Source organism: Acomys russatus, chromosome 2, assembly GCF_903995435.1.
Source record: "Acomys russatus chromosome 2, mAcoRus1.1, whole genome shotgun sequence".
NCBI classification, from domain to species: Eukaryota; Metazoa; Chordata; class Mammalia; order Rodentia; family Muridae; genus Acomys; species Acomys russatus.
Genome location: NC_067138.1, coordinates 20064843 through 20092508, shown reverse-complemented (window position 1 = coordinate 20092508; position 27666 = coordinate 20064843). Strand labels below are relative to the sequence as shown.

At 46.2% G+C, this 27666-nt stretch overlaps 1 protein-coding gene and 1 pseudogene across 3 annotated transcripts in view; both read right to left on the bottom strand.

The window, feature by feature from the left end:
* Ncoa2 (nuclear receptor coactivator 2) overlaps positions 1-27076 on the bottom strand; it is a 249110-nt gene extending 222034 nt beyond the window's left edge. For all 3 annotated transcript variants that reach the window (XM_051158936.1, XM_051158944.1, XM_051158951.1), the window contains exon 1: positions 26939-27076. The gene's annotated coding sequence lies outside the window, so the exon portion shown is untranslated. The remainder of the gene's footprint in view (positions 1-26938) is intronic.
* On the bottom strand, positions 833-2110 carry LOC127200587 (protein disulfide isomerase Creld2-like; annotated as a pseudogene).
* Positions 27077-27666: the final 590 nt, after the last annotated feature.

Below are 27666 nucleotides of genomic sequence, written 5' to 3'. Positions count from 1 at the left end.
TTGAAAAGAATGGTTCCCATTTCCACAGCAGTATGTACATAAATATGTAAATTAGTTCATGAGCAGAATCATTAATTTAGATAAAAAAGTTTTTTAAAAGCACATTAAGAACCAAAAATGTGACCATCCTTGCACAAAGTATAAAAATGAGGCATCTGTTATCACTGGAACTGATAAACCCAAATTAAACAGGCAGGAAAGTGTGGGATTTGGGTTCTTTTGTTTGAAGAAAAAAAAAAACTATTCTAATAATGCTCTGATCTCACAACTGAGACTGATAATTTAGTTTGCCTCTCAGTCCACAGACTGATGCTGGCCTAGGGACCAGGGCCAAATTACCATCTGGGACTTTGATAAGAAGCAGAAAATTTCAGCTTAAGTTGGAACCACAGCCATCACCTCCAGTTATCTACTTCCTGGAAGATGTGGGTCAGTGATACAGCCTAGCCGACACTGGGTCCACTTCCATCTGGGGCCTGGAGTACAAGGGCCACACATGACATCAGAATGCAACCCAAATAATTTGTATTAGCAATTACATATGCAGTTGTTTAGTCACACCTGTCGATGCAACGTACTGTAAAATGTCATTCTAAGCATTTTAGGTGCTATATACAATTATTTCTAAAAGTTAAAAAAGTGATAGAAATATTCCTCCACGTTGAGGAATGTCTAGTCACCTACCAGCTGCCATTGTAGAATAGGCAACCCACACATCTGTTCATGAGGCCTAACTATGCAAAACTGGGGGTGGAGACAAGGGGAAATGTTTAAGGAAGATTGTTTGTGGTTTTTCTTTTTTTTTTTTTCCTAGTGACCTTCAATGATCAATTTTATTATAAAGAACAGTATCAAAATATATGACTCTGCTTAAGAACCACCAAGAAATGCAGATTTTTAAAGGGCCAAGTGAATATCAGCTGTTTTGGGGTAGACGGCTTCTTCCTCCAAAGTCTTTTTGGGGAAATGGGGTTGACGTCCATGGGCCACGTTTGCTATAGATGATATCCTCTCAATAACTTAAAGGGGGAGTCTGGCTTCGGAACCCGGATGCCTGTCACAAATCATCATGGGAGGGTGGCTGTGTGGGGTTTTCCTCTGCAACTTTGCTTTCTGCTATCTGTACACAAGCATCTTCTGTCTCCTCAAAGCCATCAGGGCACACGCAGACAAAGCTCCCTGGAACATTATAGCAGTTTTCATTTTTCCTCTTACATGGTTCTTCTTCTAGTGAGTATTCATCTAAATCTTCACACTGTCCACTCTGCTTGGTGTAGCCAGTGATACACCCTTTACAATTGGCTGGGCCTTTTCCTGTACAGCCCACACAGGTAGAATCACATTCTTCACATGTGTATGAGCCGTTGATATTTTCACAGTATTGTTCATCGCCGCAGGGAGGTGTCTCTGCGGCACACTCATCCACTCAATACAGGCGTCCTCCACACGTTCCCAGCCCACTTCACACTTGACTCAGTCTTTGTTGGTTGGACCTAAGCATGTCTTGCAAGACTCATCACAGGTTGAGCAGATGCTGTGGGTCTCATTCTTCAGCAAGCTGAAATAGCCGTCTATGCAGTCAAGGCACAGTGGCCCCTTGTATCCTGCGTGACACTGGCAGGACCTGTCGCCCTCTCTGCTGCCATCTCCACTGCAGTAGCCATTCCCGCTGCAAGGTCTCTCAGACCCACCCTGGCATGCATGACAGTCTGGCCCATAGGTACCCGGAAGACAGCATGCTTTCAGTGTGTGTACACAGAACCACTCAAATAGGTTAGGGTAGTCCTTCTTCAGTGTCATCCACCAGGCCTCAAGCTGCTCCTCCTGCTGGTCCAAGAGCTGGTTGCACTCAATGTCACTGCTGTCACACAGGCCCTCCATGATCTCCAAAAGCTGGATCTCACTGAATTCGTACTTGGACAGAGACTTCTCCTCCCACACTGTGTTGCCGCCGCCAAAATTCTTCCTGGCTGTATTGGCCATCCCCTGCTTGAACTTAGTCACCAGCGTCCGGCACCTCTGGAACATTGTCGGCTGAGGGCGGAGGCAGCAACAGCAATAGCAGCCCGAATGAAGCTGCGAGGGGCAGGTGCATGGCGGGCGGGCTGCCAGCGACCAGCGGAGTACTGTGGCGGAGTGTCGGCCTCCGCCCACCCGCCCCTGTTTGTGGTTTTTCAAAGGAGTCCAATAATTCAAAAAATAATCTCACTGATTTCTTACCATAAGTCTATGGCGTACTATTCAAAAACAAAGACTGAGGCCTTATACATTTAGAATGATTTTCCCAAGATCGTGCAAATAAAGAAAGTAACCTATGTAATGCCAGCTCTTAAAGTGACAATGCTGAAAAGATAACCAAGTGAACACTGCTAGTTAAGGAAGCTTTGCGAGAGGCAGTCTGATGATGTTGGCTATGACTGTTTCCGGTGCCTATGACTATTACAACTGCCAGACCAGCTTACTCTGGCTTACAGAACACCTCCGTAGCTGGGACTCAAGGCAGACAGTCTGGTTCCAGTCTACATGCCCTTAACCAGTAGGCTAGGCAGTTAACAGATAATACTACACACTGTGGGAAGTCTTTTAAGTGTCTTAAGTAATGTTTAGAGTATTTAGAGAATAAATACTATACGGTGATTCTTTGCTCTGTGTGTGTGTGTGTGTGTGCGTGTGTGTGCGCGCGCACACACACATACACACATGTGGAAGTCAGGGGATAATTTGTATTTGTTACTCTCTCCTTCCACCATGTAGGTCCTGGAGTAGAATTCAGTTGTCAATCTGGGCAATTGCCTTTAACTACTAAGCCATCTTGCCAGCCCTGTGACTCCTTATTTTAGCTAAAATATAACACCATGCAAGGCTAAATTCCCAAAAACAGTTAGAACAATTACCCAGTTTCTAAAAGATTTGGGTAAACTGAAAGCTTTCTACCCACCTACTGTCTAGACAGCCACCATCTTCCACTTTAATCATATTTGGAGAAGTACAGGAGAAATCCAGTGTCTTGGAAATATTAATTAAATGCATTTAGCACATGACAGGAGAAGAGAGAGTCAAGCTTCTCAAGATCACTGAAAAATAATTACCATGTGGCTGTGCACAACCTTCCCCGGTCCCTGGCAGTCTCCATTTTCCAAGAATGGGTCTAGACAAGCACATCATCGCCTGACGGAGTTGTCACACTGTCTGCCTATCAGCAGTTCGTGTTGTCAGTGACAACAGTTTCTGCTGTAATTGTAGTTTACTGGAGAGAGTAGCAGAGAAAAAACTCAGGCCAAGGAGATAACTCATGGCAGTAATCTCAGAACTCGGTAGGTGGAGGCAAGATCAGCACTTCAAAGATGGCCTCCACCATATAATGAGTTCAAGGTCAGCATGGACACCCCTTTCTCAAAACCACCTCTATGTACCGGTTAGCACAGCATACCCCAAGGTGGGGGAGGAGGACTACCCATGTGTTCATGCAAAAGTTTATTGTGTGTATATTAAAGTGACCAAGTCATTTGCCTTATCTTTGAGCAACTTTCTCATTCTACCAACTGTCTCTGATGATAGTTTTATAATTGGCTGACAGCAACTAAACCTAACAGAAAGATGACCACAGCTGGTTACACACTGAAATAGTGTCTTTGCACATTAATTTTCCCAGTGAAGGATATAAAAGTGTCAATGACTACAAAGTTTACAAATAGCTCACTCTGGTTCAAAAAGAGGTAGGTGATTTGAAGTGCAGCAAATATGCAAACATGGCTACTTAAGGCACAGCCTGCCATCTCTTTCTAAGATAGAAGCAGTGTCAAGCAGGTTCTTGATACAAAATAAAAAAAAGGAAGAATCAGTACTGTTGTAGGCCAAGGAACAACCGAGACCTGCAAGCTTCAAGGTTATCTCAGTCAAAATAAATGGAGGTGCACCACCACTGTCTGTACCCCACACTTCAGACTCTGTCAACAGGGGATCTTAGTAGGTTTCAGGAACCATGTTTTGGAGCAAATTCTTGTTTTGTTTGGTTGTTGGTTGGGTTTTATTGTTGTTTGTTTGTTTTGAGATAGAGCTTCTCTGTGTAGCCTTGGTTGTACTGGACTCCCTTTGTAGACCAGGATGGCCTTGAACTCACAGTGATCCGCTTGCCTCTGCCTCCGTGTGTGCTGGGATTACAGGCGTGTGCAGCCACAAGCAGCTCTTTTTTTTTTTTTTAATATTTATTTATTATTATGAATACAATGCTCTGCCTGCATGTACACCTGCAGTCCAGAAGAGGGCATCAGATCCCATTACAGATGGTTGTGAGCCACCATGTGGTTGCTGGGAATTGAACTCAGGACCTCTGGAAGAGTAGACAGTGCTCTTAACCGCTGAGCCATCTCTCCAGCCCCACAAGCAGCTTTTTATTTTATGCATGGAAATGTTCTGCCATCATGTGTATATATGCAGTGTGTGCATGGCTAGTGACCTTGCAGTAAAGCAGAAGGTCATCTGGAGGTCCAGATAGGTGTGGTGAGAACTGAACCCAGGTCTTCTGTAAGAGCAGCCAGTGCTCTCAGCTGGCCAGCCGTCTCACCAGCCCTTGATTCACTTTCCCATACCTTAAGTCCCAAGCAACACCAGTCACTAATAAAGACTCTTCACGAGAATCCATTTTCATTATCTGTCAGTACTAAGATGGTCCAGGCCCTATGCTAAGCAAAAAGAAAAGATGGCCAACAGCAGGGTTAGAATTCTGTGTGACCCCTAGTTAAATGCCTGTGCCTCTACCATAGGCTCCACTGGCACCACTCATTAGAAGAACAACAGCATTCTGTCACTGAGCACATAGTACTGTGAGGGGCTGGAAACCAAGACTTTGTTTTCCACTTTGCATTTGTAATTTCAGAACCATTGCAGAAAAGTCTGCTTGTTTGTTAAGACAAAGTCTCTTTATGTACCCCTGACTACCCTGGAACTCACTAAATGGACCAGGCTGGCCTTGAACTCACGGAGAGTCACCTTCCTTTGCATCCTGAGTTCTGGGATTAAAGGTGTGCTTATAGAATGAAATAACCTGGAATTTGCTTCAGATAAATGGGGGCTGGGGTATGCTCTGGGTAAGTGGGCTTACAGAAGCCTGTTCATCACTTGCTAAAGACTTGTCCGTGATAATGCTGTTGCTGTTGTTTTGTCATCTGTTCGGGGCTGCTTCCTTTCTTTGCCAAGTCAGTCTCCTCAGTCAAGCTGGCAGTGAACCAGCATGCAGGTGAGGCTGGCCTCAAGTCCTGACCTTCCTATCTTCTTCCCTTCACCCCCAGATCCTGGGATTACAGGCATGTTCCTGCCTCCCAAGGATGAAAAAACAAGACAAAATCCTGTGGAAAGGCTTCCAGTCAACACTAGAAACTCGGAAGGATTTCATGAGGCACAGAAACCAAGGGGCCATTCTGCTGCACTGTGTCCTTAACTGGGTTTTAAATTTTAACTTCCTATTGTTTCAAAATGCAGCGCTGACCTCTCCCTGAGTGTGTAAGAACAGGGTGATACAAGTTACAATGAATCCTATAAAAGCATGATGCTAACACTTTACAGACACTAGCACCCATCAAGTTGTAATGTCATAATTACCAAATGTAAGGCAATTTTGTTATGTTATTCAAGCTTACAGAGGTGGTAACAAATGCAAAACCGAGTCTGACAAAATGAAGTTCATAACATCGGGATCAAAACTAAAAGACTGAGAATATAACAGATTTTACTTAGAACTCCCCAAGAATCTCAGAATTTCTCATTAAAGTCAATACTTGGTCAAAGACTGTGAAGTGTAAACATGCATGGCTTCCCCTGATACAGACCTTGGTGTTTTGAGATAGGGTCTATGTAACCCTGGCTGTCCTGGAGCTCGATGTGTGGACTGGGCTGGCCTCAAACTCACAGAGAGATGCCTGTCTCTGCATCCCAGAGTATTTGGAATACAGGCCTGAGCTACCACGCCCAGCACATGGCTTCTGGTAGGTTAAAAACACGCCATCTTGTTTCCTTCACAGTACAGTGTGAGTATTATCATGCAAGAGCCTTTAACAGCTAAGACTCTGCCCATGGCCAACTTAAGGCATCCAACTGCATACAAAACAAACAGCGACAAAGTCGACAAAGCTACTGTAAGGTCAACTGCCACATGTGTGCTCTGAAGTGAGTGGCAATCAGAGAGAGAGAAAGTCATCATTAGGAAAGTTTCCTGAGAGGCTCTCTAGATGTTACCCAGGCAATGACATCACCCACCTGACACAAGAAGACTTCTGTCTCTGAGGAACTTTTTTTTTTCTAAGGCAGGGTTTCTTTATGTAGTCTTAGCTGTCCTGGACTCACTCTGTAGACCAGGCTGGCCTCGAACTCACAGAGATTCACCTACCTCTGCCTCATGAGTGCACCATTACACCCAGCACGGTTTTTGTTTTGTTTTGTTTTTTTGAGACAGAGTTTCTCTGTGTAGCCTTGACTGTCCTGGACTGGCTTTGCAGACCAGGCTGGCCTTGAACTCACAGCGATCAGCCTATCTCTCCCAAGTGCTGGGATTAAAGACATGTGCCACTACCACGCAGCTAGTTTTGCTTTGTTTTAATCTATCCAAGGCAGCGTATGGATGCTTCATTGATAACATAGTAATTTCTTTCCATTAACTGTTATTGCGTGCTGTGGAGTTAATAACCTGTGCAGGACATGCAGACTGCTAGCCAGAGTCCTCTGTTAATAATTTTCTCTTTCCTGCTAAAAGCACTTCCCCAGCTACACAGATGGCCCCACAGTCTCCTTAGCTCCAACTGAAAGGCTTGTCTGACTTACTAATACACATTCCTAGCTCAAGATTTCAAAACAAATAGGAAAAATTAAGGGGAATGAAAAGCAGAAAAAGACAGTGACTTCTACATGTGGCACCTACCTAAAAAGCTAAACCAATCGAACTCCAAAGCACAGCCCAGTTCCTGGAGACACCGTGCACCAGGGGCAGCAGGCAAGCAGGCAGGCCAGGGATGATGTCCGCCATCCGAGATTGTGCTGCATCTCACCTGTAATTCCTCGCCTCAGATAGTTGCACACAGTCACAAGTGCAGCTGAAGGGAGGCACGGCCATCAGTCTGACACATGGCAGTGCTCCTGAGCTAGTACAGCTATTGAGAATGCAAAATTGCCTAAAGAGTCTATGCTTTACGGGGTACACAACGAAATCACCTTAGAAGTGTCTTCTAGCACCTCACTAACCTCAACTTCTAAACGAAACTGCATCTAAATATCTCACCTTTCCCTGCAGATATGGAGAGTTCCCACCAAGGAAGTTGCTCCCCATCACTTCCCAGTAAATAAGCACATTCCATCCACAAGGTAAACACAGCTAATACACCTGTCTGCAGCCATCCTGTCACTAGTGCAACATAGATTTCTATTTGTAACTGCTGGCTATTGTAAATTTCAGAGTTAACTTACTGATGCCCACCCCAAGAGTTGCTAATGGCCGGATTTAACTAAGTTGTCTGATGACACCCACTTCGGACAGGGGCCAGGGACTAGGCAATCCCACTGGCTCTGAAGGCTCATCTACCTATGAGACTACCTTCCAACCCCAAGAAAAGCAGACACCTGATTTTGGTGAAACAGTCCCACCATTTCTAGCAAAAGCTACATTTTTTTTTTCCTGAGAAAAGTATTGAAGAATAAGCCACAGATTGAACCAGTCAAAAGTAACATCTAGTCTTTTGCATTAATTTTCCCAAAAGAAAAGGGGTTTTATTTTAAATTATAATCAAACCAGCCAAACGATTTTAACACTGAGTTCCCATTAGATATTTCTTTGACAGATCTAAGTATAATCTCTCTGTGGAGAATAACAGTGTCTGTGTCTAAGACCAACACTTAGATATGTCAAGCAAGCAGACAACCTCCCAGGTTAAGGAAATGTGAATTCTATGTACTTTATTCTTCAGATATTTTCAATATAATTTAAATGTTCTACCACCTCCAAGAAGTTTAAATAACTACTTTTTTTTCTTTTAAAGACAGACATTTTAATGATTTAAATCACCGTGTTCCCAGTCGTCTGCACAAGCAGGACTCTGGGCTGCACCAGCAACTGCATGCAAGCACACGGACACAAAGGGGCAGGCACTCCACAGCCAGCTGATACATCAACTCATCTGCCTGTTGAGAATCACCACATGGAGCCTACTGCGTGCTTAACAGACAACCACAAGCATCCTCTAAGCTAACAAAACGGGAGCGTATTTACTCTAAATAGTTGATAAAGAGCATTCGAAATAGCTTCGCATAGACTGGAGAGTGCAGGCGGTGCTGTGCACTCCTGGATGGTGCATTAGCTGGCAAAGAGGGAAGGAAGCCTAAGTAAAAAGCTGGGCCACACAGACCCCAACACACAGGCAGTTCCTATGTGCTGACTAACTCTGGAATGTCCTCACTGAAAGCTTACAACTATTACTTCAAGCTAAAATCCCGAAGACCTAGCTAAGACTAACAGAACATCAACATGTGTCAATACTGATCATCACAGCCATTAAAAGTGACAACAACAAGACACATTTTAAGAAATCAAGACACGAGGTCACCTATATACAAATGTGGCACTCGACAGCAGCACGCATTAACCAAGCTGCTTACACAGACTTGAAAAGCAAGCAAACCACTGCATTCCAGAACTCCAAATGTTGCTGGAACTTGGTATTGATGTCTTCTGAAAGGACACCCACAACTTTTGCGATTCTCTACGAGCAACGTTTTACACTCTGCATGTTAGTGACATCATCTCCTAAGAATATCAAAAAGAACAACCACACGGCACGATCCTGTCTGATCCTTGAAGTTTAAATGCCTTTTCCAGAGGCAAGTTGGAAGTGGAGGTACTTGAGATGCCACCAGCTACCGTGGGTTCTATATGTCTTCCTTTACTGCATTTCTCACCCACAGCGCTGAGGACTGAACCCGGGGCCTGACTAGTCACACACTGACTGCACCGCTGAGCTGTGCATCCTGAGTTGGCAATCTTCCTGCCCCGGCTCCCTCCCAAGGAGCTGGGATTACAGGATTGTACAGTCAGGCCCTGCAGGGAGTTTTCTTAAGTAAGAGTGAGTGTATTGTCCAGTCTCCCCTGCCATGTCCACAGTGACTATTGCTCCCTTACCTTCCAGGCTACTGAGACCAAACCCAGGACCTCACATACTAAGGCACCCCAGGCCTGGGCTCTGCCTACAGCACTTGATGCCTGGTGGCACTTAGCCCAAGGGTTCATCACAGATCACGGCCCACCACATCTTACAAGAGCCACTTGAAGAGTCCTTTTTTGTTGTGTTGTGTTTTGTTTGGTTTTTCGAGACAGGATTTCTCTGTGTAGCCTTGACTGTTCCTGGACTCACTTTGTAGACCAGGCTGGCCTCGAACTCAACAGCGATACGCCTGCCTCTGCCTCCCGAGTGCTGGGATTAAAGGCGTGCACCACCACCAAGCAGCTTGAAGAGTCCTTTTAAAGTCTATTTCTAACTGGGTGGTGGCGGCACACACCTTTCATCCCAGCACTCAGGAGGCAGAGGCAGGTGGATCTCTGCAATTGAGGCCATCTTGGTCTACAGGGTGAGTTCTAGGACAGCCAAAGCTACACAGAGAAACTCTGCCTGGAAAAGCAAAAACAAAGAAATAAAAATTCTAGATACACTCGTGTTTTTTCTAAGTCTCTACAAACAGGACCTTGGAATTTGATAGGCAAAGTAGAAAACTTAATGCACTTTAAAAGCTGCTAATTCTTGAAACTGTCACTCATGCTTGCAGCATCTCTCAATAAAAGGCAGGACCACTCTGGGCTTCCAGAGGCACCTGGTTAATTATTACTCAACACCTGAGTGGCTGGCAGGGCTGCCTACTGCTCTGGGCAGAGTTCTGGCTAGCCAGTCGATCAAGAGCATTCAGGAGGCTGAAGCACGGTCATGAGTTCCAAGACAGCCTGGGTTTGCCACAAAGCATGACCTTGTCTCGAACCAACAAAGCAGGAAGAGTTATGCATGATATATTCCTAAGTTGGAAGGGAAAAAAAGCACATCTGTCTTGATTTTGGTTGGTTGGTTGGTTGGTTGGTTGGTTGGTTGGTTTGTTTTTGGTTTTTTAAGACAGGGTTTCTCTGTGTGGCCTTGGCTGTCCTGGATTTACTTTGTAAACCAGGCTGGCCTCGAACTCACACAAAGATCTGCCTGCCTGTGCCTCCCTGAGTGCATTGTCTTGACTTTTTAAAGTTAATTTCAGGGTTGGAGAGATGGCTCAATGGTTAAGAGCACTGGGTTCAGTTCCCAGCACCCACATGACAGGTCACAACTGTCTATAACTCCTGTTCCAGGGGATCTAACACTCTCACAAACATACATGCAGACAAAATACCAATGTGCATAAAATGAAAATAAATAAATCCTTAAGGTTAATTCCAGAATTTAAAAGATAAGCTAGTGCCAGATGTGGTGGCGCATGCCTTAATCCCAGCACTCAGGAGACAGAGGCAGGCGGGTGGCTGTGAGTTCGAGGTTAGCCTGGTCTACAAAGCGAGTCCAGGACAACCAAGCTAACACAGAAAGACTCTGTCTTTGGGGGGGGGGGGGCATAAAAAGAAAACAAAAACAAAAAGATAAGCTAAAAAGACAAATGTTTCAGTTATCTTTTCATGATATCGTTTCCGTTACCTTTTCTTTCCAGGAAGCTGGAACAGAAGATTCATCTTAAAGTCAGATTTCTAATTCATTAGAAATCATTAATAAAAAAAATTCTTAGCCAGGTAATGGTGGCGCACGCCTTTGATCACAGCACTCAGGAGGCAGAGACAGGTGGATCGCTGTGAGTTTGAGGCCAGCCTGGTCTACAAAGAGAGTTCCCGGACAGTCAGGGCTACACAGAGAAACCCTGTCTCAAAAAGAAAAAAAAATCATTAATAATAAAATTGGTCTTAACAACTACTATCCCTACTTAACAAGAAAACAAGGAAACTGGCAGCAGGTGGGGTTGTACATGCACATAATCCCACAAATAAAAATACTAAGGCAGGACCATGTCCAGGAGTTGGAGGCCAACCTGGGCTACACGGTAAGTACCAGGCTATCCAAAGCATAGCAAAACCTCATCTCAAAAGATAAAAAAAATGGGACTCAGAACACTAAAACACTCTGCCCCCCCCAAAAAAAATCTAGCCAGCAGCAGACTGCTCTTAACCACTATTAAGTGATTAGTGAGTGTAATACAGACTTAGTCATTATTATGAATTATTTAAAATAAATTCCCTCCAGAAAAAAAAAAAAAAGAAGAGTCAACAACCATTTATCAAAAGTTCTTTTAAATGTCTCATTAGAGCCCGTGGATGAGATGTGAGGGCTCTGGCGCTTGTGAGCTAAAGAATGCCTGCTTACATCTCATCCTGAATCGCTTGAATCTCTATAACAGCAATGCTTCCACTTTCTACACTTTGTCAGCCTGGGATAAATATGGCTCCCAGAGATGACCACAGCTTCCAGGCTTACAGAAAGCGACTCTACACAACGTGAGGCTACACAAAGTGAAAGACGCTTCCTTAAGATTTCTGGTTTTTAACTCCAGCAGCCAAGGCTGTGAGGATTCTGGCCTATAGCGTCAGATTAGATCTTGTCACAGACCTGCCTGCGCCAGGCCTGCCTCTAACGCTCCCTAACCGAGACTCAGCTGTCCTGGAACCCAGAAGCCATGTCTACCTTGCCTTTCAAATTCTTACTCCCAAGATCTGGAGCCACAGCAGCTGAACACAGCCAGGCTCCAGTATGGCAACGCCTCAGATTCTCACGTTTCCATCTACATCCCCGAACAAGCTGTATGTACTTCCTTTGTTCACAAGGCCACTTAAGCCATGCTAGCCTCTGTTCTAATGCATCTACACGGTAATTAAATATTTTTCCTTTCCTAAGCTGTAGAAGCTTCCATGACAGGGCAATGTCTTTCCTTCCTACTCTGTATTTCTAGGCCCAGCATATAAAGGCACTCATCACACTTTTGCTGAATAAACAAAACAAACCTTTTTATCTGGCATCCAGATCCATGGCAGATAAGATGCACAAAATTAGAAAAGGATAATTGTTATCTCAAAGGCACATACACAAAATTCATTTCACAAGGGGTCGCACTCTGGCTGGGGGTGTCATCAGGACAGTGCTTCCCTAGCTTGTCCAAGGCACCAGGTTTAATCCCTAGTATTGGGAGGGGGTGTTAATATTCTTAAATATATGCATATATATCACAATACAAAAAGAGAACAAGATTATCTTGTAATAGACCAATAAGACACTCTGTAAAGTTCTACAAAATACATTTAAAAGTAAATATCTTTGTTACTTGTTACTTGAGACTCATAGTTACCTTAAAAAATATTGCCCTGGCCAGGTATGGTGGGGCACACCTTTAATCCCAGCACTTGGGAGGCAGAGGCCGGCAGATCGCTGTGAGTTCAAGGCCAGCTGGTCTACAAAATGAGTCCAGAACAGCCCAGGTTACACAGAGGAACCCTGTCTCGAAAAACCAAAAAAAAAAAAATAAATAAATAAAAATATATCTCCCTGATTTTTATACTGAAAAGCCGGGTCACCAGGCTTGCTTTTTTCTCTCCTTTCTTGATGCTTCTCGTCTCTTAAATGTGTTCTTTCTCAGTTGAAATATTAACTATTAATATAATAAATTAATACTCCCTTCATTCCTAGGCAGCGTTTCTTGTCTGGGATAGGAGTGTCCCGGGAAATTGGTGCAGGGCAGCTGGGCACCGTGGTGCACACCTTTAACCCCAGCACTCAGGGAGGCAGAGGCAGGTGGATCCTTGGGGGTTCAAAGCCAGCCTGGTCTACAAAGTAAGTCCAGGACAGCCAAGGCCACACAGAAAAAAACCCTGTCTCAAAAGAAAAACAAACAAACGAACAAAAAAAAAAAAACAGAAAATGATGCAGGGCTTAATTCAAAAGACAGAGTCTTGGTATTTTTATTTCTAACCTTATATTCAAACTAAGATTTACCATATGGTTCTTGATATCCTGGGCTACCTCTCCATTTCTTTGGTGTTAGTGTCTTTCTGACTCACAATTCTTACACTGGGGTTTGTAGATTTACATTAAAAAACAGAATTACGGGGGGGGGGGGAGGAATGGGAGGATACAAGGGATGGGATAAACATTGAGATGTAACAAGAATAAATTAATAAAAAAAAATAATGTATAAAAAAAAAAAACAGAATTACTGCTTCTTGTGTCATCAGAAATGAGAGTAATACATTACTTGCATATAAAGCCAGGCAAAATTGTGTTAACAAGCAAATGTAATTTGTGGTTATTGATACGTAAAATATAGTCGTTTTTAAAAAGCTGTGGCTTCTGTTCTAGAAGCATTTATCATACACAGGGTTGTGCTGTTGCCTAAGCACTGCACACACTGCCTAAAAGAAAACAATGATATCTACTGCTAATTACTACTTCTACAGCAGATTGGCTAGGCGGGGTAAGCAGACAGTTCTGGCTGTTGCAATGCATCCTTTTTGTCAAGGTGAGACTGAGCCCCCATACCCACAGTGAGTTGTTAGGAAAGAGAGGGTTCCACCATCCGTTCCAGACAGTTCCAAAATAGCAGAGAGAAAAGACATGGCTAAGGAAAAACTAAAGACACTAGGAAGAATTTTGGGGTTGGAAAGTCAGCAGAGAGAACAAATGAAGACTATAAAGAAAAACAGAAATGCTCAAACATTCTCCCAACAAAGAGCAACAAACATGAGGAATTCAAACAAAGGCTTCCTATTTGTCCAGGTGACTATAAAAGTAATACCTCGGGTCTCACCTTCCTCTGGTGTGTGCCTAAAACAAAAATCTAATTCTTCCTCAAGGTAAAAATATACCTCATATTCATGGACGGTAAATGCCCTCCAAGTCAGCTGTGACCTGTTTGTTTTTCCTTGTGATCTGCAGGGTTGGTGTGTAGGCAGGCCCAACCTAACAGACTGCAGCAAGACTCAGCGAGTCCCAAGGAGCCACTCCACACAGCAAGGAGGGCTCCAAGGTAGTGCTTCTCGGGCCACGATGGCCCTCACTCACTCACCTAACAACTTGCCAACTCTTCCGGGGAATGTGCATGCCACAGCAGACGCCTCAAAGCGGCAGGTTAAGCACAAACACTTGCAACAACTGACCTGGACTCTTAGGGACCTTCAGTGAGCGAAAGCTAGGGAAGATGCGGTAAGTGGACTTGGTTACACTCTGGACTGGATTAGCTTCTGCTTTGAAAAGCAAAGCTCAGCGGGGTGTTTGGCGACAACTCTGACAGTAAGAGATCAGGCACAAATGCTGAAGGTTTAGTACAGCACCATGCCTGTTCTGCGGTGACACAAGACAGTGTATTCAAGACAATGTTCTTTACAGATGAAGAATCCTATCTGCCGTTTAATGTGGAACGATTTACCCTACACCACACACACACACACACACACACACACACACACACACACACACACCGGAGAATAAATGTACATATGATGCACGTGTATATATTTACGTATGAAAACACACAGGCACTCACTGCATTGCCCTTAAATCTTTCTACATGTCTGTAAGTTTTGACAATGAAAAGATACAGGAGAGGAGATAGAGAGAGGGAAAGAGGGAGGGAAGGAGAAGAAGAGAGAGGCACACAGACAGACAGAATGAGAATTTCCTTAGGACCCTCCAAACACGCCAAACTCCAATACATGAAAGTAAGTTGTTCTTGAGACACTCTATGAAGCTAAGAACAAAAGAGTGCCACAGCCTCTTCAGATGAGCCCTGACTGCTGGATTTCACATACACCAGTGGTTGTTGACTGAGTATTAATAGATGACACACAGACAGCCTTCTGACTTAACTCTGAAAACAAAATGATTCCATGGGGTAAGGAATTATGGTTAAAATGAAAGCCAGGATCGGTGGTTCATGCCTTTAATCCCAGTACTAGGGAAGCAGACACAGGGGGATTTCTGTGATTAGGAGGCCAGCCTGGACTACATAGGGAGTTCCATGCTAGCCAGGGTGACAGAAGACCCTGTCTCAAAACAAAAACAAACAAACAAACAAAACAAAAACTAAAATTAGTGGTAGGGGATGAAGAGACAGCTCAAGGGAATAGAGCACACACTACTTTTCCAGAGAGACGGAGTTAGGGTCTCAGCACCCACGCCAGATGCCTCACAACCACCTTAACTCCAGCTGCAGGGAGTGGGCACACACACATAATTAAAAATACACTTTTCTAAGTAAGATTTGGAGACTCAGAACATTTCCACAAGTGCTATCACAGTATATGTTAACGTTTAGACTCTAAAGGCTAGGCTCTCTGGAGAGTTATAGAATTTCACTCTCTTTTCAGATATTAGCCCTTCAAGTGACACTTCCGTTCTCATGGTTGCTTCTTCAGCGGAATTACTCAAGTGGCTACCCTGGCCTGCTGTCTGGTTTCTTACCTTTCTAGAACCACCGAGCCCACCATGGCTTTCTTCACCTTTGCTCCTCTCCACTATAAACTGAGATTTTTTTTTGGGGGGGGGGGGGTTTCAAGACAGGGTTTTTGTGTAGCCTTGGCTGTCCTAGACTAACTTTGTAGACCAGGCTGGCCTCGAACTCACAGACCTCCGCCTGCCTCTGCCTCCCGAGTGCTGGGATTAAAGGTGTGCGCCACCACGCCCGGCTTAAACTGAGATTATTAATCCCTGTTTTCTCTAAAGTGCCAAAACTATGCAGAGGAAAAAACAATAAATCCTGGCATTAAAAAGAGTCTGAATTTATCAAAGTGACAAAGAAAAAATGTGTTTATTGTTTTTGAGGCAAACACACTGGATTTGTTTCTCTAGGACAATTTTACTCTATAATTGATTCATTAAACAACTTAGGAATGACTTTGGAGTGTTTTTGGACTCTTCCTTTTGTTCTGGTTCATTATTTCAGTTTTCAAATTAGTAATAAGATTCCTAAAATAATTTTTACGACAAATACATGCTTTCTAAATTTTAAAACAACTCATCTACTTTCTCTAGGCAAACGAAGAAAGCACAAAGATGTGTCACCCAAGGCTCACAGGGGACACACTCTGAGGGACACAAGTTCATGCACACAGCAGAAATAGGAAGTAAGCGTCTGGAGATACCATCCTATAATGAGGGGGAAATTACAGTATTGGGAAAGGAATGCCGTGAGAAGATCAATCTATTAATGGCTTGCAGCACGGAAGGGGATTTGAGTGTCAGTTGAGAAAAAAGTCAGCTGTTCTACACACTAGCTGGGGTGAAAAATAAACACACAAATATGCTCAGTATGTATGTATATGTACAGCATAGATATAGCTACAGTGTGTGTGCATATGTAGAGCATGTTATGTGCATGTGCACACATGTATTCTGAACCAATGAGAAAACAAGTATAAGTTCCTGAATCTGTTAGACAGACACACTTTAGGTATATTTACAGGACACAATAAATAAACTATCTTACCAGATGAATCAAAGAATTTTAGTTCATGGTCTTTTAATGAATATATATTGATATGTGTCTTGGTAGCCGGGCCTGGTGGCACATGTCTTTAATCCCAGCACTCAGGAGGCAGAGCCAGCGGGATCTCTGTGAGTTAGAGGCCAGCCTGGTCTACAAAGTGAGTCCAGGACAGCCAAGGATACAGAGAGAAACTGTGACTTCCACTCACTCATGGCTTTCTCTTCTTTTTTTTCTTCGAGACAGGCCTAGCTACATCCTCAGCCCTTGCAGACAAGCATTCTATTCGTTCCTTTGTATTCTTTTCCATTTATGTACGTATTTATTTTAGTAAGGGTCTCACTTTGTAGCTCTGGCTAGCCTGGAAGCACACTATGTAGGCTGGCCTGGAACTCACAGAAATCCCGCTGGCTCTGTCTTCCGAGTGCACAGATTAAAGGTGTGCGTCATCACAGGTGACAAAAAAAGAAAAGAGAAAAAAATTAGAGGCAAGCACTCTTAAGGGCTTAAACATTTGGTTACAGTTTTGACCTATCGTAAATCATTTCAAGCCCACACCTGTGATCCCAGTACTCAGGAGGCAGAGGCAGGCGGATCTCTGTGAGTTCGGGCCACCCTGGTCTACAAAGTGAGTCCAGGTCAGCCACAGATACAGAGAGAAACTGCTTTGAAGCAAAAACAAACAAACAAAAACCACTTCAATATTTTCATTATAACATGTGAACCATTTGGATCACCTGACACTGTAAAGTTTGTACTAATATTGTTAAGGCAATGAAGTACATAATAGCGTGATATTTAACACTCCAACTAAACTGTACACTCAATGCCTCTACTGCTGGCACAACACTGGCCAACAGCAAGCTAATTTCTAGCCAATCAATTAGTAACTGTGGCAGCCAGGCTAAAGGATCTTGACCATCGCATTCTTAACAGAGCTGGCTAGCTCACTAAGTGCTGCAAACTGTTTAGACCTACTGACCAGAAAGGAACACTCTCTAGCATGGCCACCTGCCTCATCACCTTCACTCTGGTCTCACCTCTGCTCATCTTCCGCCTCCACATCTCCAATTCTATTTGGGGGTGGAGGAAGAGATGGGAGAAAAAAAGAAAGAGAGAGAAAAGATGCACAGAGCCAAGCCTGGGGGAAACAGTGAGAAGCTAGGCTGCTATTAATCACTCGGGCTTCGTGCTGTGCACACAGCCCCTCGAGGCACAGAAGGCATAGACGGGCAGAAGAGTCACCTCGGGAGCAGCCAAGCCCCCCTGTGTGGAGCATGTCACTGTGCTAAGTCTATAGACATTCTTAGTGGTTTCTATACATCTTACTTAGGAACCTAACAAGTACATGTAGAATTTCCTCCTCACAGCCCAACAATAACTACCCAGAAGTAACTACTGATGAATGACTGTGACAGTTGTGAATCATTCTAATTATTTATATATAATATGGATATACTGCTTAACACTCTGGAGGCCCGGGGCGTTATGCACAACACCACAAAAATATATGAATTAACTATAAAAATAGAGAAAGACACCATATACACATCTTAATACATTAAAAAAGCATCACTAAAAATTTGTCCCTTAGGCTTAAAAAAAAGGGGGGGGGGGACTCAGTGGTTAAGGGCACTGGCTGCTTGGGGCTGGAGAGATGGCTCAGTGGTTAAGAGCGCCAACTGCTCTTCCAGAGGTCCTGAGTTCAATTCTCAGCAACCACATGGTGGCTCACAGCCACCTATAGTGAGATCTGGTGCCCTCTTCTGCAGATAAAGCACTCATGCAATAAATAAAAATTAATAAAAATCTTAAAAAAAAAAAAAAGAGCACTGGCTGCTCTCGCAGAATTCCCTGGGTTTGGTTCCCAGCACCCACATGGCTAATAACCATCTATAGCTCCAATCACATGGCGTCCAATGCCCTCTTCTGGCTTCTGTGTACACCAGACATGCAAATGGTACGTGGACAAACATGCAGGTAAATACACATAAAATAAAAATAATTAAAAAAAAATATTACTCATCACTGTGAGTTCGAGGCCAGCCTGGTCTACAAAGTGAGTCCAGGACAGCCAGAGCTGTTACACAGAGAAACCCTGTCTCAGAAAACAAAACAAATTCATATAACTTATCTCAATTCTCTATTTGGGCCAATTCTAAAGATGGCCTAGAATGACTGAAATAATAATGAAGGATGCTTAAAAATCCACAATCGCATGGGAGTGGGTGGGGGGATCCTGAGCTTGAACCCAGGATCCTGAGCATGCTAAGCAAGCAGTCCAGCACTGAGCAATGTCCTCATGCCATAGTTCAATGCACATACATGCATACATACACACATGGATACATACATACAAATATACATACATACATTGTTGTTTGTTTGGTTTTTTGAGACAGGGTCTCTCTACACCGCCCTGGCTGGCACGATTCAATATTCTAACTTACATTTTCAAAGTAACTCAAAGTTTTTAATCTTTAAGCATACTAACAATGGAATTTAAAATTTTAAGATAGATATTAAATGTTCTTACAAAAGCAAATGTCACACCAGAGGCAGGGGGCATTTCCTCATGAGGACCCACCAGCAGATTTTATAACAAGATGGGGCTGCTGGAAGGGCCCACCCTTGTCCAGCTGTGGCCTAGAATGGGCAGGGGGCAGTTAGCAGCAGCAAGTTCTGGAACTCGCTCTCTAAGTGAGGCCTTTGGGGACAAAGGCGACCAACAGAAAATCCCGTGCACTGCATTTTCATCTCTGACAACGAAGCCTGGTCCTGGCAGCTGGAACATTACAAGCAGTGCGTGCAGATCCTGGCAAAGCATGGGAGCAAGTTTCCTGAAAGCATGCCTGCTCCCTGCAAACAATTGAGCAGACAGAAGAATTCCACAAATAGCACAGCCCAAGTCAGATGACTGAATATATTATCAGCCTCCTTTTGGGTCTATGGTATCTCAGCAGAGTCATCGTGCTACATGGAACGAACACCACTCACCAAAAGCCATCACACAATCTGTGCCCCACACCTAAACAGACAACAGTGAATCTATTTTGAAGAACTAAGGAACCAATTATCTAGGTCATCTCCTCGCCTTTTCCAAACCTATATCCCTCAAAGCGTTCCCTCGGTTTTCTACATATCCCCCCACAATCAAGTTTTCCACAGAGAGAACAACAGACAACAAGAATAAGCTTTCAGAGAGTACAGGAGTTGATGCTGTCCTAACGAAGCCCTGGGTGACAGCCTAAGCCAATAGGAGCCCCAGCCCCAGCTAAGCGGACCAGAAGCAAGAGCTGCCTGGCTTCCCAGGCACTTCAGCAGCCCAACTGTGTGACCCTGGAAGTTATCTGACAGCTGTGCGGCCACTTCCTTCCTGAGCAGCAAGAGACGCACGCTACAACTGTGAGCGGCTGCTTCACATTGTCCCAGGGAGAAGAAGGCACCTGACCCGAGCAAGCATTTAGTAAGTGCCATCACTTTGCTTCGTTGCTTATCCTACTTCCTGACATTTAAAAAACAAGGGGAATCTTGAAAGTTTGAGAATGGTTAAGATATGGACTGGATATGGCTTATAGGAGTTAACCTCTCAGTCCAAGGCAGCCAGCATTCTCAGAACTTCAACTGAACAGCTGAGAATCCTAAGGACATCTGCTATATACTAGACCCTTGACGGAAAGCCAGCACCAGGCTCCCCCTTCGACTCCAACCTCCTGTAACCGGAGGATAACAACTTCTACTTATGTGTTTGTGGCCAGAATCAAAAGGATGGTACACTCATGGAAAAGCCTAGGAGGGGGCGGCACCACCCTGTTACACTCCATCCACAGACACTGCGGCGCTAGACAGAAATGAGCTGCATTTAAAAGACCCACAAACAGAGCAAAACACCTTCACATGAGGGCACAGAGCTCAACCCAGAGAGAGGGAAAGGCCCAGGGGAGGGGAGGGGCACAGAGGTGGGGGAGCCACTTGCCAGCCCACCCTGTCACATCCTACCAGCTGCAGAGGACCACTCTGACCATACCACACAGTGCTCACAGAGGCAGCAACTTAGCTTGAAACCAAGTGAAATTGAACTGGTCGTCATGTATCGGTATTTTATAAAAAGGAAACCTACTTAATTATTAGCTCATCTATCAAGGGAACATTCAAACAACCTGGGGATGGTGGCTGAAAGTATGTATCATGTGTGCATGTAAAGGCCAGCACTCCAAGTTGGGTGTCTTCCACTTTGTTCTCCATCTCATCAAACAGAAACAAAAAGCAGGGTCTCTCTCCGCGCCCAAAGCCCACAGCTGAGTAGGCTTGTTGGCTAGTGAGCTCCAGGCCTCTGCTCGCCAGCACTAAGATTTCAGATAAACCTTGCCAGGTTTCTACATGGGTACTAGAAATTCAAACCCAAGTCCTTGAGCCTGCAGTGTAGACATGCTTCTGTCTGAAGCATCCCCTAAGCCCCACAACTTTCTTTTTCTTTTTTCTTTTCTTTTTCTTTTTTTTTTTTTTTTTCCGAAACAGGGTTTCTCTGTGTAGCCTTGGCTGTCCTGGACTCACTTTGTAGACCAGGCTGGCCTTGAACTCACAGCGATCTGCCTGCCTCTGCCTCCCAAGCGCTGAAATTAAAGGCCTATGCCACCACCGCCCCGCCCAGCTCCCACAACTTTCTTATTCTAAAAATAACTCCATTATCAGGAAAAACATAACACAATCCCAAATCCAAGTAGAATTCTGGATGTTACATACCTGAAATTACATACACACAGATAGAAGGAAAGATCTGATTACTAAATCAAGTTGAAATTAGGGCAAATATTTCCTTCTCTACCACCATAGTGTTAGGGAAAGAAAGGGAGGAGGGAGACCATCACCCAGTCTGTGGACCCTCTTGAGTCCCTGGCTCTGTAACTCGCAGGTTTCACTACCAAATACACTGTCAAAGCCTTGGCAGTCAAGTCTCCATCAATAACGATGGAATAAGTGAATGAAATAATTGCTAAAGAAAAAAGAATGCAGAGAAAAGACCTCCAAAGTCCCAAATAAGGATTCTGCTGCACAGGGACCAGAACACTGTAGAACTGGCTGGTTTGAGGCATAAATCCCACCAGAATTAACAGCGAATTTCAATTTCCATCTATCTGTCAACCGACACAGAGATGAAGGCTTGTAGTACATTTAACTACTAGTGATTAACATCAACCTATTTGCAGCCTCCTCCTGATTACTGACGGACACTGTGTCCAAATCTCCAAACCAGCTAAATGAAGTACTGCGACACTTCCAAAGCTCATTTACGTTTGCTAGAAATTTCCAACCAGGGAACCAAATGAACACTATCCTAAAATAAATCTTATTGTATTGCCATAGCCACGGAAGGCAGAAATGTTGTGAATGATCGACATTAATTGGTAACCACAGAGAAACTCTACACTAGAAGCCAAGTTTCGTGCTCTACTTGCAGACCAGCTAGCCAGTCTTACTTCGTTTACCTGTAAGATGCCAACGCCTCCGTTTTACTATTAGCTGGGAAAATTACATAGACTTTGTTGTTGTTGTTGTTGTTTTGGTTTTTAAAGATAGGGTTTCTCGGGGCTGGAGAGATGGCTCAGAGGTTAAGAGCACTGTCTGCTCTTCCAAAGGTCCTGAGTTCAATTCCCAGCAACCACATGGTGGTTCACAACCATCTATAATGTGATCTAATGCCCTCTTCTGGCTTTCAAACACTGTATACATAATAAATAAAACCTTTTAGGGTTTCTCTGTGTAGCCTTGGCTGTCCTAGACTCACTTTGTAGACCAGGCTGGCCTCACACTTAGAGATCTGCCTGCCTCTGCCTCCTGAGTGCTGGGATTAAATAAAGGCATGCCTGGCTCTACATAGACTTCTTCTAAACAGCCACAGACGTCGCATACGTGGCATTTAACCCATAAGAGGCACGTTTTCCTCATGCGTCTGAATTAAGGGTCTGTGACATGCACTTTACAAGTTTCCCAGAAGGCGCTCTTTAGGAGGCTTTTGAGAGTGGTACGATGAGAGAGAAAGGGAGGGGGGGGGGTGCCTAACACTAAGAACCTCTTTTCCATTAGAAGAAACAGAGGTAAAAGGCGTTTGTGCTAGGAAAGGGCTTCTGTTATTGCTATGCAAATAGGTATCATTTCACTAGGCCCTGATTTGCTTAGTTCATGATCCAACATGTCAAGGCAGTAGTTTCTTACTTTCTTCTATCCTATTCACCTAAAAACCAACATAGCAGGTATGGAGAGATGGCTCAGCAGGCAAGAGCACTGGCTGCCCTTCCAGAGGTCCAGACAGCGCCCAGTACTCACATGCTCTTGCCCATCTTACTCCGCTTCCAAGAGATTCAACACCCTCTTCTGGTCTCAGTAAGTACAAGGAACCCATGTGGTACACAGACATACATGCAGGCAAAACACTCCAACACAAAAAATAAAAATAAATTATTTTTTTTAAATCATCAAAGCCTATAACCATGGAACACCAAACAAAAGTAGAAACAGAAAATTTTAAATTTTAAAAAAAACTAATAATGTCTTAAACATTGGTTGTATCGTAACAACTAAACAGTTACACTCTTAAATATAATTTCAACCTTGACACAACAATGATCAAGGTATCAAAGACAGCTGTGCATATCAGAAAATTAATCCTTTATTTAAAAATACTTTAAAGCACCACTCTTCATTCACTCTTTTTCTTTCCAACAATGTAATGACTGCTTCAAAGAATAATAGCTTTTGTATCCAATATGACAAAAAAAAATTTTTTTCCTTAGATACCCAAGCTGTCAAAGTGTGGGTCACAGAGCAGCCTGCCATGTATCTGAAACACCTAAGGCACTGAATCCTTAACTTGAATATTGTAAAATAGAAACCTAATCAGAGATCCTAGATTCCAGAGCCTCAAAAGTTTAGGACTCAGACTCATCAATTCTTTATGCAACCCTCTGCCGTTTATATTCCCAGTAAAATGTCTCTTGCACTGAAAGTCATCTAAATTATATTTAATCAATGAAGGGTTAAATTTTTTTTTTTAATTACTAAGTACCTCAAAAGCATTAAATTCACATAGAGGATTGCTGAGCTGCACTGAAGCCTGGGCCTCGCTCGGTACCCTGACATCTAGAAGTCAAAGAAATCCTCTTTTAAGAGGGAAATTCCCAGGAGGAAGGAGGCTCGGCTCGAGCACACAATGGAGTCACCGCTGACAATGCTCAGCTTTTTCTGGATGTCTCCATATGCTTCAGAGGTTCCCCTAGGCAGGCATTCGAGGGCTTGCTAACCTAAGAACATTTCCAAGGATCCTCATAGACAGCAAAGTGAAATAATAGGCTGCTTTTAAGAATTCAGGAAAGAGAAAAGGGCCTGTATCAGAGTGGCCCTCAGTAACCAAATTAACTAATGGTGGGAGTGTCTGGATTCTGCTGGATTCTGCTCATTAATTTACAATACTCCCTACTTCTGTCAGTCGAAATAAATGCTTGTTTTATCTTCCACTTGACTCATTTGTCACCAAAGTAACACTTCAAAAGCTACAGAAAAAATGCAATTTACTTCTACATGAACGTTCAAAATTATACTGGATTGGGAATCTACACTATAAATTTGAAAGTCCCATATTACAGACTACTGTTTCCTTACACTATGGTCTCTCGCAAATTCTTTCTTAATAACCCAATAGTAATAAAACCTGGAGAACCCAGTATGGAAGCATGAGTTTCAAGCACAAAAAAAAAAAAATTTTTTTTAAGTCCCCAAATTAAATTCATGGGTGACAGGTTCCGAAAATGAATGGATTCTTAGTTTGACACTATTTATTCTTTGAACTCCCAAAGATACTACAGATTCCAGTTAGGAAAAGGAATGTTGCTGCTGTCCTGGTAGATTAACCGCACCAACAAAGAATAGGAGAGCATGCAACACACACACACACACACACACACACACACACACACACACAGCACTGCAGCAGCTGCTGTCTTTTTAACAGACAGGAATTCCCGCTGAGCAACCTAGGAACCTCACAGGGAACCTGCCCCCCCCCCTTTCCCCTTTCTAAAACTCAGGAGTCCAGAAAAGTCACTTCACTGGACCTAAAGTTAAAACAATCAAAGACAGCTCTTGATCTCTTCTTACACATCACAGAAGCCACACACTGAGCAATTCATCCGTGTTTAAGGAAACAATTTTTCTTAAAGAATCTTTTCCATAGGAGTAATCTGGAAAGCTGTACTTACCCACCCCCACCTCCGACCTTTTCTTCCTTCGGACAAATATTTTTTGGCTAGTTTTGCGCTTTAAATACCCACGCTTACTGTCTTAGTAGTGCTTTGGTTCATAACTTCATTTTGTTTACCCAAGAGCAAGAGAAAAAAATACGCACAGCATGAACCGCAACTTTGTAAAACATCACACCCAGACCAAGCACAAAAACTTTCAAGTGCGCTTTGGGAATTTGTGGTTTGATTAAACAAGGACCCAGTGAAGCCATTCCAAGCAAGAATGCATTAGCACTCCTAATAATCACCTGACATAAGGCCACCCCACGCCTTCTCTCTCGGAGTGCCCTTTCAATTTCATCGTGCCGGTGCTGGACAGAAGCCCAGGGAAACGAACGCAGACCTTCCAAGATCCCTAGCACGCACACCTGGTGCTGAGGTCCAGAACGCGATCACTACCAACATATGCCATTTTAAAACAGGGCCTCCCAGTTACTGCCACATCCTGAAGTGGCTTTAGACTTTGTCACGTCTAAAACAACGTCTCTCGCGCAACCGGAGAAAAGCACAACCTTCGCGCACCTCTGCAGGTCTCCCCAGGTCACAGATTCTGTGAGTGACACTATTCCACAAGCCGAGGAGCGGGCGACTAAGGGACGCGCCAGAGTGGATGGCTCTAGGCGTCTCCATGACTCCCCCGCCCCGCGTGCACCTCAGCCCTTGACTGGTCGGAAGAAACCCCGCCCCCTTCCTGCCTCTGGCTCCCACCATTGGCTCACCGATACCCGGCAGGTCAGTTCCCGCCTTCCATTGGCTCACTGCCCCATCAGTCAGGCACGGCAAGATTCGGGTCGGTGGGAGGGGAAGGAATCGGAGGAGGTGGAGTGGGAGTGGGATTAGAGGACGAGGTGGTGGAGGAGGGTGCTCCGGCTCCGGCTCGGGTTTGGGAAAGTTTCCCCTGCCAGTGACAGGCCCTCTAGGCGTGAGGCCCAACGCCGCTCCCCACGAGTAAGGGGCACGGGTCCCCGATTCCCGCCCCTCAGTCCGCAGGCCCCGGAAGCCACTTGGGGGAGGGGAAAGGGAGGGACCATGGAAGCAGGGACCGAGCCACCCCCGAGCGCGGCCGCGGCGCCTCTAGGACTCCCCCGAGGGGCGGGGTGCGGGCACTCTAGCCCGCGGCGCCGACCCTGGCCGCCTCCCCGCGGGAGCCTCCCGGGACCCCGAGAGGAGGGTCCCCGGCCCAGGGCGTGACCTGAGCGCGCCGGCCGCCGGGACCCCTCCCGCTTCCCGCGGGGGGCCCCCGAGGGCCTGTCCCTGCAGGGGCCGCAGGAGGGGGGGTGGACCGAAAAGGGGGCGCTGGCGAGCCAACCCGGAACCTCCCGGCCCCGCGGCCCGCCTCCCGCCCCCGGCCGCGGCCCCAGCGCGCCTCCGGCACACATGCCCGCACCCAGAAAGTTAAGTCAGGGGCGAGCCCAGCGCGGCGCCGCCGCCACCCGACCCCGGCTCCCCGCCCCCACCGCGGCCCGGCCTGTGCGGCCCGAACGCAGCCGCCCCGAAGCCAACCAGGCCCGCGGCCCCCCAGACGCCCGAACCCCCGCCGCCGCCGCCCCTGCCGGCCGCGTCACCTTCACACACCCCCAGCACTTCCCGGGTCCGGCCTCCCCCTAGCTCGGCTCCCACCCGTGCGGCAATCGCACGCCTCCCGGGAAGAAAGCACCGGCCACGGCTGCGCCCGCCAGCCCCGGCTTCACCCCCCACACGCCCGCCCGGGGCTCCGCCGCGCAGCCCCGAGGGGGCCGGTTGCAGGGGCCCGCGCGGCACAGCCGCCGCTTCCCGGCCTGGTGCTCACCTCGGCCGGCGCCGCGGGCTGCAGCCTCCGCCCGCCTCGCGCTCCCGGGCTGGTCTCCGGAGCCCTCTCGCCCGGCGCCCGAGCGCCTCCTTTCTCTCCCGGGGACTCAGTGTCTTCCCGCCCTCCCCACCCCCCTAGGCGCCGAGTCCCCGGCTCGGCCGCGCCTCGAGGATGCGCGTCGCGGGCTCCGCACGCCCGGGCAGCGGTGCCCGCACACAACAACAGCCCGCCCGGCCGGCGCGCGGCTCCGCCGTGCTGCGCGCACCAAGGGCAGCGGCCCGGGTGGGGACGCGGCGCCCCCCGCCCGCCGCCCGCGGGCCCCCAGGGGAGGCGCAGTTACCGGTGGGGCCGTCACGCCGTCAGGTGCCGGCTGCCGTCGGCGCTGACCTTCGCCGCCGCCGCCGCGGGAGCCCAGGCTGCGGCCGCCATGTTCCCGTGTTAATAACTGCTGCCTGGTTGTTTATTTCAATGGAGATCCTCCCCCAGCTCCCTCCTCCTCCTCCTTCGCCTCCTCCTCCTCCTCCGCGGCTCTGCACTTGCGGAGAGAGACACAGACCGCGCGAGCTCGCGAGCAGGGGAGGGGGCTCGGGCACCGGGCTGGCCCGCCCTCCGCCTCCCAGCCGCCGCCGCCTCCGAGCGAGCGCTGTCACCGCGCAGGGGGACGAGGCGGAAACTTGCGTCCCGCGCCCCCGAGCGTGGGCCGGCGAGCACCGGGGCTACCCCAGCCGCAGGGTCCTCAGCATCTCCCAGGCTGTCGAGACTTCAGAGCCCGGAGAGTTGGACAAGATGGGTGTCTATGGTCTAGGGACCGCGACCTATGGGTGACTGGAAGTGAAGGAAGAGTCAACAGAGGACTCCATGCGAGGGCAAAGGGCAGTGCCCAAAAGAAAGCCAGCGAAGGGGACTGGCCGGAGCCAGGAGTGGAGGCTAAGGGACCAACGCGTCGCAGACAGTGGGGACCATGCTGCGAGAAGGTCGCGGAGAACCTAGTGCTAGGGTCGCCCCAATAGGAGCCTCCTGCGCGCGCTCAGGCCCGGCCGGGTTGCTAGCAGCCAGCAGTCTGCCAGA